Here is a 13,604-nt window from a genome sequence, read left to right as displayed (position 1 = left end):
TTATATCCACTGTAGGTTTTTACAGTCTGGGCAGTATGAGTGAGACAGGATGCCTGTTTCCTGATATGATCTGCTTGCATGGTTGCTACATACTACCCATAACTGGATTCCCATGACAAAAAAACCTGACAAAAATTGAAGGCACTGTGACTAAAAATATCCTATTTACACCAAATGAACTAATTGGTTTGCTAGTCCTTTTACTTTATTTAATCTGACCCAACTCAACCTTAACTGTAAATGCCATGGGGGTTGAGTAGGGTCTAAACAAGTGAACATTTACTTTTATAGAACCAGCTGAGCTCCTGCTTCATCTCCAATACTGCAATATCCTAATAGTTATCAGTCTTCCCAATGGAATTAGGATTAGTTTATAAACTCGGGTGGGGCAGGCAGATTATCCAGGTGTGAGCTCTGGTAGTGCTCACTTAATGGATTGAAGGTAGAGGTTGAAGCAAAGGTTGTGGCAACGATAGTCTCCAGAAAGGTGAGCCTTTTTCGTACACACATTTCTGTTAGCAATGCCTGGAGCGACATTTAGTTTTGTAATAATTTCAGATTAATTTCAGGGAGTGGTTACACGGTAGGAGATTTGTTGTAGAAAAGCTGTTCTATTTTTAAATATGGGCTGTTAGCTTTGATTGGAAGTTTGATGGATGTTCAACACAGGTAGATGAGGTAAAAGACCCCGTACAGTACATCACAGTACTTTTATTTACAGATTTCATAAGAAGATTTAGCTGGGAATTTGAGAAAGATTTTGGAATTCAAGTCAACCTTCAGGGAAGTTTTGAATAAGGTTGGTAGACCACAGACAAGCAGTGTTTTTTTATTTGATGGTTCTGTGGGGAAGAGAAAATAACCTTCCCAGCTACAGGAAAATACAGTGAATGTCTGAACCGGACTATACTGTCTGTGAAGACCCCTGAAAAACACAAGGTGAAGAGTAAGTCTGACCTTGGGTTAGCTGTTGGAGGGTAATTTCCTACAGTAAAAACTTAGAGACTTGCTATTGGTTTAAGATACAGTTCACTCCTAAATCATAGATAGTCAGAGATTATTTAAGAACTCACCATTTCTCATATGGAGATGGAGATGCTTTGGTTTCCCTGCTCATAAGTGGTGATGACGTAGAGACATTAACTTTGCTAAAGGTCAGAGTAATTCCCCCTCTTGCTCTGGTTTTTCAGAGGTCCACTATAAAGAATTAATAATTAAAGGAGTATTTCACCATAGCACAACAAGTTAATGTACCAATTACTAATGTAAGAAATGATATATTTGTGTCATAAAAACACAAGGCATCCTCAACACAGTATAGAATGAGCAAACCTCCGCTGTATGAGCCTGTCCATAAAATACCACAATTTACAGAATTCATAGCGAACATAGACACCGACTCCCCAATAAGTTTTCAATTGGGGACAACAATCATTGTAATATATGAAAAATACACTTTTAAACACAAACGTTGATCATATCCATGTGGTGTTCTGTGCTTGCCTGTAGTAATTATAAGCTAGTGCAGAAAAAAGCTCTTTCGTGTGGTGTTTGCTTGGTGCCACTGCCAGTAATGCACCCCTTAGTAACTCCTACAGATCGCGCAGGTAAACACCATGGATATGTCTCCAATCTAAAAATAAAAAACTGTCTGAAATGACTCAAGTATATACAGTTTCTATACGTTATAATAAATAATACAGAAAATACTACAATTTCAATGTCCTAAACAGTATTTATTCATATACTGAAAAACGTAAATGTGCTTAAATAGTTTTTCCTAAGTTTTTCTTAAATGTATGGAAGCCTGCAGTTTCCCTTTGATAGCACACAGCATATTGGCCAGAGTTAACTAGTGTTGTTTTTTTGGGGTTTTGTAGTGTTGATTCGGGAATAGAATGCATATTGTAAAGAGTACAACTCTTTACAAAAAACAGTGTTGGTGTTAATGACCAGAGTTAATGATCAACTACAATATGAGAATAACTATTAAGATTTTGACCTATGACAAGATGTTTATACATTAGTAGTGTCCTATCTTACTTATCCCAACCCTGGCAATCAATACTGGTAATAAAAAGTTGAACTTGTTGTTATGAAACAATTAATGACATCAACTGTTCTCTAAAACGTATTGGGTTGGGTACAAGGCAACACACATTTAGTCAGGTAATATGGGAAGTAAGCAATCCCTTTACTTGTGAACTGCTTATTTTCAGTGGAATTCTGGTTCTGTTTCATGGTCACTACCCCAATCTAAGAGTCTTACTCGAAGCTATACCGCATAGTCACAGACCAGGGAGAGAACGAATGAATAAATATGACCATAAAGCTCAGTCACAGACGTGTAACCTCTGTCTGACAGTGTTGGCAGGCAGACAAGATATTTTCACACCCCAATAAGCAGTGGCAGTGAGCTTGTTCACATATCAAACCCTTATGCGATAATGTTGACATAACTTGAGTTAAGCCTACTGAATTACACAAGTACACCGCACCAGTTCTCCCACACTAATTCTCACATCCTCTTTTTTCTTTATAAAGAAGTACCATTCAACACTTTTTGGTTTTAAAGCCTTTCTGAGCCCTATGCTTAGACTTCATAAATGAGCAAATGTAATGTGTAAAAAATGAAAAACTTCACAGTTCTTTCTGTTAAGGAGACAATAGACAACTATCCCTGGGTGTTCTCAGAACGAGACAATATTTTATTCAGGCATCTGAGAACAACACTTTTCTGTTGTTCTTAATGTTATCCCTATCTTTGAGTGCTTTTAGACTATGATATTTTTGTTTAATTGAACCAGACATGTTGAATTTTAAAAGTGTAAACAAGGGAAAATGTCAATTGTCCCATGTCATCTTCTGTGCTAACATAGGACTCTTTTCTGACAGATACACCCTGCTGCTACTGAGGTCTAATTATGTTTTTCTCAATGTGTATTCAAATGAAATGAACATGTCCATTCATTTTTGCAGACATTAAGTTATTAAGGGGTTGAACAAATGATGAGACAACAAACTTGGTACATCATTTAATGAAGTTCAAAGTGTAGTATTTATCAATATCTATAATCAAATTTGAATTATAAAAAAAGTATTTATTATTTAGGCAATATATTTTACTAAATTAAGATGAAATATGTGAGGCCCTTTTATTAAAAAAGTTATATTATATTATTATAACTACATTAAATCGTTATTCAAAAAACAAATATGTAACTAAAACTTCAAGATATAAACTACAGAAGATCTAAAAAAGTTGGCAAAATCTACAGTTAACTGGTGAAAATGTAGTGTCCTAAATAAAATAAATAAAAGGGTGTCTTTAATCTCTCCCTGCAAAGCCTGAAGAGGACTGGTCTTTCCCAGGAGATCAGCTCCTCTTTTGGTTTCATCTACGACTCTGGCAGTTCTAGGGACTTTTTCTATTATTCATTGTATTGCTTGTTATTTCAAATTCAAGTTTGGTACCTATATAGCTACTTAGTTGTTAGGAACTGATGATATAAAAACAGCTTTAAAAATGGATTTGACCGATTGATAGAATAAGAATAGTATTATATAAAGTGAATTCATGTTGTGTAAAAAGACAGATTCTGTGGTTAGTGAGCCATTTTGTGTGGATATGGGAAATGCTTTGGATCATTCTTTTCCTGGAAGATCAAATGATGACCGGTTTTAGCTTCCTGGCAGATTTTGTTCTAAAATCTCTTGGTACTTAACCCAAGTTGCCACAATATCACATACGTATCCCCATAATTTACAGTGGAGATTTATCTCTGAATGACCATCTTTTCTTCTATGCCAAACCAACCTTGGGTGTTTGTGTCCAAAAACGTTTTTTTTATTAACTAACTATAGAACCCGGCTATAATTCAAGTTTAATTGACATTTAGCAAACTCTAGTGCTCTGGTGCTGAAATGTATGTCTTGATGGGAGTAATGGGTTTCTCCTGCCACATTTGGCTGCTGAAACAAGTTTTCATCAGGTACTGATATCGGTGTTGTGTGATACGCTATCTGGAATGGACAGACGACGCATGCCAATCGGAGGTAGTGACCGCCAAGACAGCTTGTTGGGCTGGAGTTGATGTATAACTGCAGTTTTGGATACTTGGTAATCTCAAGAACTATACTTCTCCAACTGAACCTAGGTAGTAGAATTGTAACAAAATTCAACATTCTAAATGAAGGCAAAATCTCAAGTGATACCTGCATACCCTGGATAGATGTCCAAGTCTTTTCTGTTCTCTCTGAGTAACATAACACTAAAATAACAACTGGTGACCCACCATGCCACCAACTGGAGACCCAGATATTTCTGGAGGACTATATTTGCATGCACATGTCTGACTCTCCACCACCTTCCAGCCTACTTCATGAAATGATGTCCCCTCACTGCTGCCTTCCTCACCAAGATTAAGTCCTGACTAGCAGGGAAGAACTTACCTAAGAGCTGCCTCTGCTGATGACCACTTACAGGACTGAATAATGTATGGGCAACAAGTTCGTCAGGAGGTTACAATACTGGATTGAGCAAACTAGCATCAGGAGGTTACTATACTGGCTAAGCAAACTAGCATCAGGAGGTTACTATATTGGTTAAGCAAACTAGCATCAGGAGGTTACTATACTGGCTAAGCAAACTAACGTCAGGAGGATACCATACAGGCCAAAATAATTAGTACCATGCCTGTTAACCCAACATCCACTGTATCTTATCTCTGTTATTGGCAATGTATCCCCCGTAGAATGCTAATGACATAATAATTAGTTTCAGTATGCAAAGGTTGCTCAGAATATTTGACTCAATAAGCAAAACAATTTATTTAGTCCAACAACAGCATTGCTTATTTGATAATTGCATTATTTATGAGTTTTGTTTTACATTTGAAAAACAAGACATTTTAAAGTTCAGGTGCAGATTATCTGTACCAGTGTTGCATGTGACGTCTTTCTAGTGATTTTTTTTTAAGTTTCAATGTGTTTCAAATCTGTGGAGTTTTTTATGTTTAGATTATTTGTTAATATAGCCTGATTGCATACTTTAATTTACCTTCCACCATGGAGGATGTGAAGAGTGGGGCCACAGAGAGAAGAGAGGAGGGAGGGGTGAGGAGAGGGGCAACAGAGAGAAGAGAGGAGGGAGGGGTGAGGAGAGGGGCAACAGAGAGAAGAGAGGAGGGAGGGGTGAGGAGAGGGGCAACAGAGAGAAGAGAGGAGGGAGGGGTGAGGAGAGGGGCAACAGAGAGAAGAGAGGAGGGAGGGGTGAGGAGAGGGGCAACAGAGAGAAGAGAGGAGGGAGGGGTGAGAAGAGGGGCAACAGAGAGAAGAGAGGAGGGAGGGGTGAGGAGAGGGGCAACAGAGAGAAGAGAGGAGGGAGGGGTGAGGAGAGGGGCAACAGAGAGAGGAGAGGAGGGAGGGGTGAGGAGAGGGGCAACAGAGAGAAGAGAGGAGGGAGGGGTGAGGAGAGAAAAGCAGCAGAGATGAGAGGGGGAATAAGAGATAAGAAGGAAGGAGAGGGAGAATAAATGGAGGGGGGGAATAAAATGATGGGAAAAGAATAGAAGAGAGTATGTAAGAAGCAATGAGAAGAGAGGCGTGTGAACACTTAGCTGAGCTATCAGACAGATAAGAGCGCTCAACATTGCTGCTGCCATAGATGGATCAGCACATCTGGCTTGTTTTCCCTCCTCCCAGCAGCTAATTAATATTCACAAGAAAGCTCAGGAATCCTCTATCCTATCCTAAAGAGGCCCATGCATAATGGAGGTGGCTTGAAGACAGAAAGCATTTTCCTCCCTTTAATTGGATTCAAGGAAAAACTGGAGAAAAAAAGAGCGCAGAGGAAATTATCATCACGCGTGGACTATATTATACACATGTATGTATAAATATGCACACTAGCATATGCACACTCACACACTATAACAAACACAAATGAATAGCAACCAGGTGACAAGTGACCAAGCGTTACAGCATCTGACCACTAGCCATATGTTTGCTAGATTGAATCCCAGAGCTGAAAAAAAAGTGCCCTTTTATTCTTGAGCAAGGCAGTTATCCTTAAGTGCTTACTGAATGCTCGCCATGAAATACATTTTGATGCCTGAAATGTATTTTGAATTAAGTTGAATTAACATACATTCTACATACATTTTGCATTGCAAAAATATATTTATTTTTCATATGGGGTGCATTGCCCCCTGGTCTGAAAAGTTGTCTCATTTCACTTTCTGCCGTGCTGTGAACGTTAGGTGCAGATGAGCATGTCCTTTGCTGTTCAATGGAAGAAATAGTATCAGAGCATGTTAAAATAGTTCTTAAAACTCCATTGTCTTGCTGCAAAGCGTTTGTCTCATCTCCGTCCATGCTGATCGCGAACTGAACATGACCCTGCTCAAGTTTCTCTTTTGTATGTGAAATTGGTGTCATTTAATTTGACATGAGCAAAATATTAAATTAATTAAGTTAGAGGTGAATAGCTTGCTGCTGTTATAACAGATTTAAAAATAAACAATTGTGCTATACATTCACCTAAAGGATTATTAGGAACACCTGTTCAATTTCTCATTAATGCAATTATCTAATCAACCAATCACATGGCAGTTGCTTCAATCCATTTAGGGGTGTGGTCCTGGTAAAGACAATCTCCTGAACTCCAAACTGAATGTCAGAATGGGAAAGAAAGGTTATTTAAGCAATTTTGAGCGTGGCATGGTTGTTGGTGCCAGACGGGCCGGTCTGAGTATTTCACAATCTGCTCAGTTACTGGGATTTTCATGCACAACCATTTCTAGGGTTTACAAAGAATGGTGTGAAAAGGGAAAAACATCCAGTATGAGGCAGTCCTGTGGGCGAAAATGCCTTGTTGATGCTAGAGGTCAGAGGAGAATGGGCCGACTGATTCAAGCTGATAGAAGAGCAACTTTGACTGAAATAACCACTCGTTACAACCGAGGTATGCAGCAAAGCATAAGATGTTCACTGTACTGAAATGGCCCCCACAGTCACCAGATCTCAACCCAATAGAGCATCTTTGGGATGTGGTGGAACGGGAGCTTCGTGCCCTGGATGTGCATCCCACAAATCTCCATCAACTGCAAGATGCTATCCTATCAATATAGGCCAACATTTCTAAAGAATGCTTCCAGCACCTTGTTGAATCAATGCCCCGTAGAATTAAGGCAGTTCTGAAGGCGAAAGTGGGTCAAACACAGTATTGGTATGGTGTTCCTAATAATCCTTTAGGTGAGTGTACATATGTTATTTAAAATTGTGACTGCATGTTAAAATATATGTTAAAAATATATTCCTATGAGAGAAAAAACTGAATATGTGTTAGAGTGAAAATATATGTATGTGAAAGGAGAATGTATATATGTGAGGGTGAAAATATATGTATGTGAAAGGAGAATGTATGTATGTGAGAGTGAAAATATATGTATGTGAAAGGAGAATGTATGTATGTGAAAGTAAAATATATGTATGTTTTTTAGAGTGAAAATATATGCATGTGAAAGGAGAATGTATGCATGTGAGAGTGAAAATATATGTATGTGAAAGGAGAATGTATGCATGTGAGAGTGAAAATATATGTATGTGAAAGGAGAATGTATGCATGTGAGAGTGAAAATATATGTATGTGAAAGGAGAATGTATGCATGTGAGAGTGAAAATATATGTATGTGAAAGGAGAATGTATGCATGTGAGAGTGAAAATATATATGTGTGAAAGGAGAATGTATGCATGTGAGAGTGAAAATATATGTATGTGAAAGGAGAATGTATGCATGTGAGAGTGAAAATATATGTATGTGAAAGGAGAATGTATGCATGTGAGAGTGAAAATATGTGTGTGAAAGGAGAATGTATGCATGTGAGAGTGAAAATATATATGTGTGAAAGGAGAATGTATGCATGTGAGAGTGAAAATATATATGTGTGAAAGGAGAATGTATGTATGTGAGAGTGAAAATATATGTATGTGAAAGGAGAATGTATGTATGTATGTGAGAGTACCAGAATGAATAATGTCTTATACGGCCCCTCATATCAACTACTGGATTTGATATTTTGACAAATGGTATTCTCTTCCTCCACTGCTTAATCTCTAACCTTCTCCCTATCTCTACATCCACCCTAGCAGGGTTTAGGACTAATTGTGGCTGTGTCTTGCTTGGTGAGTCCTCCATCATTCAGAGACTCTGCAGCTTATGCTAAGACCCCTGTGAGCATTGATGTTTACAAACAGGTTGGCATCAAGGGCTCAGTAGCGCTTTAATGTAATGTCTTGGAATTAAAAGTTCCAAAAGAAAACAGCCTGGAGCTATATAGCTAATAAATTGGCCATTAATGTTACTGCCTTCTACTAACACAGTCTGTGTAACATTGGATTGAACTGTTTGAAGGTCTGAATGGAGCAAAACCTTGGATGAGAGGATAGATGGGTGGCTGAAGATAAAGAAAAGCCAAAAGGCAGAACTGAAAGGAGTCAAATAAAATGATTGGGATATGGATGGGTATGCAAGGTGGGAGGGAAAGAAACACAACTTTGAATCTTAAACATATCACACAACATATTGGAAGGAGACCACTCCATCTGTTGGCTGATAAAAACTAAAGAAAGCAACATGAGGGTAGTGATGAAAGAAAGACATATAGACTAATAGGAAAAGAGTGAGAGTCACAACAAAGTCCAACAAAGAAAATTGAGGAGCAGAAGGAGTCGGCCAAATGATGGCATGAAAGGATGCCGTAAAGAAGACAACAAAAGTGATTGAGGAGATAGGCACTAGAGGATGAGACGAGAAAGGTGAATGAGGGGAAGATTTGAGCACTAAAGAAGGATGTTAGAAAGCTAACAAAGAAAAGTGGTGACAAAAGTTGCGACAGAGAGTGACACATCAGAGAACTTTCTCAGAGAAGCCAACACAACAAATCATCTCCAATGCTGACCACAGGTTCAATACCACAGCAGAGCTGAAAAGTAGTAGCATTTCCAGTGACTCTTCATTAAGAATTGGGTCGCGATATGATAATTTATGATTATGTTTATCGATTCTTGATGTTTTACGATATACTCATTTGAAATGTCTTTTTTTCCTGTTGATAATCATAAACGTATAGAAAAACATTGCAAAAATCATAACATGAGCAGTGTTCATTGAACTCATCTGAGTGAACCTCTTGGGCTAGAAACTTTTAAAGCCTTTCTTGGGTGCAGTTTTGATGCAGTTATTGAACAAATAGTAGCCAATTAAGAAAATAAAACATTCAATAAAAAGTAATTTTAGAAACAAACATTTTTATTAAAAAAACTTACCCCACACAACAAATGTGAATGATGTGTGATGTTTGCTAAACAATAAAAGTACCATACCATACCATACCATCTTCTTCCGCTTATCCGGGGCCGGGTCGCGGGGGCAGCAGTCTAAGCAGGGATGCCCAGACTTCCCTCTCCCCAGACACTTCCTCTAGCTCTTCCGGGGGGACACCGAGGCGTTCCCAGGCCAGCCGGGAGACATAGTCCCTCCAGCGAGTCCTAGGTCTTCCCCGGGGTCTCCTCCCGGTGGGACGGGACCGGAACACCTTCCCAGGAAGGCGTTCCGGAGGCATCCGAAAAAGATGCCCAAGCCACCTCAGCTGACCCCTCTCGATGTGGAGGAGCAGGGGCTCTACTCTGAGCTCCTCCCGGGTGACCGAGCTTCTCACCCTATCTCTAAGGGATCGCCCGGCCACCCTGCGGAGAAAGCTCATTTCGGCCGCCTGTATCCGGGATCTTGTCCTTTCGGTCATGACCCAAAGCTCATGACCATAGGTGAGAGTAGGAACGTAGATTGACTGGTAAATCGAGAGCTTCGCCTTGCGGCTCAGCTCTTTCTTCACCACGACAGACCGATACATCGACTGCATTACTGCAGAAGCTGCACCGATCCGTCTGTCAATCTCCCGTTCCATCCTTCCCTCACTCGTGAACAAGACCCCTAGATACTTAAACTCCTCCACTTGAGGCAGGCACTCTCCACCAACCTGAAGCGGGCAAGCCACCCTTTTCCGACTGAGGACCATGGCCTCGGATTTGGAGGTACTGATTTTCATCCCCACCGCTTCACACTCGGCTGCAAACCGTCCCAGCGCATGCTGAAGGTTCTGGTTAGAAGGGGCCAACACGACAACATCATCTGCAAAAAGCAGAGACGAAATTGTGTGGTCCCCAAACCTGACACCCTCCGGCCCCTGGCTGCGCCTAGAAATTCTGTCCATAAAAATTACGAACAGAACCGGTGACAAAGGGCAGCCCTGCCGGAGTCCAACATGCACTGGGAACAAGTCTGACTTACTGCCGGCAATGCGGACCAAGCTCCTGCTTCGGTTGTACAGGGACCTGACAGCCCTTAGCAAAGGACCCAGGACCCCATATTCCCCAAGCACCCTCCACAAGATGCCGCGAGGGACACAGTCGAATGCCTTCTCCAAATCCACAAAACACATGTGGATTGGTTGGGCAAACTCCCATGAACCCTCCAACACCCCGTAGAGGGTATAGAGCTGGTCCAGTGTTCCACGGCCCGGACGAAAACCACACTGTTCCTCCTGAATCCGAGGTTCTACTATCGGCCGTATTCTCCTCTCCAGTACCCTGGCATAGACTTTCCCGGGGAGGCTGAGAAGTGTGATCCCCCTATAGTTGGAACACACCCTCCGGTCCCCCTTCTTAAAAAGAGGGACCACCACCCCGGTCTGCCATCCCAGAGGCACTGTCCCCGACCGCCACGCGATGTTGCACAGGCGTGTCAACCAAGACAGCCCCACAACATCCAGAGACTTGAGGTACTCAGGGCGGATCTCATCCACCCCCGGTGCCTTGCCACCGAGGAGTTTCTTGACCACCTCAGTGACTTCAGCCCGGGTGATGGACGAGTCCACCTCTGAGCCCTCATCCTCTGCTTCCTCAATGGAAGAAGTGACAGCGGGATTGAGGAGATCCTCGAAGTATTCCTTCCACCGCCCGACGACATCCTCAGTTGAGGTCAACAGCTGCCCACCTCTACTGTAAACAGCGTTGGTAGGGCACTGTTTCCCTCTCCTGAGGCGCCGGATGGTTTGCCAGAATCTCTTCGAGGCCAGCCGATAGTCCTTCTCCATGGCCTCACCGAACTCCTCCCAGGCCCGAGTTTTTGCCTCCACAACCACCCGGGCTGCAGCCCGCTTGGCCTGTCGGTACCCGTCAGCTGCGTCAGGAGTCCCACAAGCCAACCAGGCCTGATAGGACTCCTTCTTCAGCTTGACGGCATCCCTTACTTCCGGTGTCCACCACCGGGTTCGGGGATTGCCGCCTCGACAGGCACCGGAGACCTTACGGCCACAGCTCCGAGCGGCCGCTTCGACAATGGCGGTGGAGAACATGGTCCACTCGGACTCAATATCTCCAACCTCCCTCGGGATCCAGTCGAAGCTCTGCCGGAGGTGGGAGTTAAAGATCTCTCTGACAGGAGACTCGGCCAGACGTTCCCAGCAGACCCTTACAGTTCGCTTGGGCCTGCCGAGTCTGTCCAGCTTTCTCCCCCGCCATCGGATCCAACTCACCACCAGGTGGTGATCAGTTGACAGCTCCGCCCCTCTCTTCACCCGAGTGTCCAAGACATACGGCCGCAGGTCAGATGAGACGACAACAAAGTCGATCATCGACCTGCGGCCTAGGGTGTCCTGGTGCCACGTGCACTGATGGACACCCTTATGCTTGAACATGGTGTTCGTTATGGACAAACTGTGACTAGCACAGAAGTCCAATAACTGAACACCACTCGGGTTCAGATCAGGGGGGGCCGTTCCTCCCAATCACGCCCCTCCAGGTGTCACTGTCGTTGCCCACATGGGCGTTGAAGTCCCCCAGTAGAACAATAGAGTCCCCAGTCGGAGCACTTTCCAGCACCCCTCCCAGAGACTCCAAGAAGGTCGGGTACTCTGCACTGCCGTTCGGCCCGTAGGCACAAACAACAGTGAGAGACCTATCCCCGACCCGTAGGCGCAGGGAAACGACCCTCTCGTTCACCGGGGTAAACTCCAACACATGGCGGCAGAGCTGGGGAGCTATAAGCAAACCCACACCAGCCCGCCGCCTCTCACCATGGGCAACTCCAGAGTGGTGAAGAGTCCATCCTCTCTCAAGGAGTGTGGTTCCAGAGCCCAAGCCGTGCGTAGAGGTGATCCCGACTACCTCTAATCGGAACCTCTCAACCTCACGCACTAGCTCAGGCTCCTTCCCCGCCAGCGAGGTGACATTCCACGTCCCTAGAGCTAGTTTCTGTGTCCAGAGATCGGGTTGTCTAGGCCCCTGCCTTCGACTGCCGCCCGATCCTCTTCGCACCGGCCCCTTATGGTCCCTCCTGTGAGTGGTGAGCCCACGGGAGGGCGGCCCCACGTCACCCGTTCGGGCTGAGCCCGGCCGGGCCCCATGGGGGAAGGCCCGGCCACCAGGCGCTCGCATACGAGCCCCAACCCCGGGCCTGGCTCCAGGGTGGGGCCCCGGCTGCGCCATACCGGGCGACGTCACGGTACTCATAATGTTGTTCTTCATTAAGGGGGGTTTGAACCGCTCTTAGTCTGACCCGTCGCCTAAGACCTGTTTGCCCTGGGAGACCCTACCAGGGGCATATAGCCCCAGACAACATAGCTCCTAGGGTCACTCGGGTACTCAAACCCCTCCACCACGTTAAGGTGGCAGTTCTTGGAGGGGAACAACAATAAAAGTATTTCTAGTAATATGTAACATGATAAGCAGTGCATTTTGAAAATATTTAGACCCCTTCACTTTCACCACATATTGTTTACATTACAGCCTTTTTCTGAAATTGATTTAAAAACAATCTCATCAATCTGTACACAATACCCTATGAGTAAGGAAACTCCCCCAGAAATGTCACCTTTCACACCCCTTTGAATGAAGCTGCCAGGTGAGGACCTGTGAGGCATCTGTTTAGACACTCTAATGTATTTGTTTTCTTGCTTAGTTGTGCACCGGGGCCTCCCAATCCTCTTTCTTTTCTGGTTAATCTAACTGTGCAACCGTTTTCAGCTATACTACAGTAACATAATTGCATAAGGGCTTTCTAATGATCACATAGCCTTTTAAAATGATGTACTTGGATTAGCAAACAAAATGTGCCTTTGAAACACAGGAGTGATGGTTGCTGATAATGGGCCTCTGTACGCCTATGTAGATATTCCATAACAAATCAGCTGTTTCCAACTACAATAGTCATTTACAACACTAACAATATCAACACGGTAGTGTATCAGATTTTTTTAAATATGTGAAGTCTCGACTGGACTTAATGGGTATCAAGTATACACTTTAAGCCTATGTGTGTTCCAGAAGATATCAAGTACCTGAACTATTGCAACTGATTATAAAAACATTTCCTAGAAAATGCACAGAAATACATTTTAAATTATGGACACCTCTTAAAAACATGTACTTAATGCAACTGATATTCGCATGTACTAGATTATAGGATTTCCAACTTTGATTCTGAAGGCATGATCCGTCCATAATGCAGTGAATGGTAACCGACCGTAGATCAACTCCCCTGCAG

The sequence above is a fragment of the Esox lucius genome, chromosome 5, assembly GCF_011004845.1.
Source record: "Esox lucius isolate fEsoLuc1 chromosome 5, fEsoLuc1.pri, whole genome shotgun sequence".
NCBI classification, from domain to species: domain Eukaryota; kingdom Metazoa; phylum Chordata; class Actinopteri; order Esociformes; family Esocidae; genus Esox; species Esox lucius.
This window is presented reverse-complemented; position numbering follows the sequence as displayed.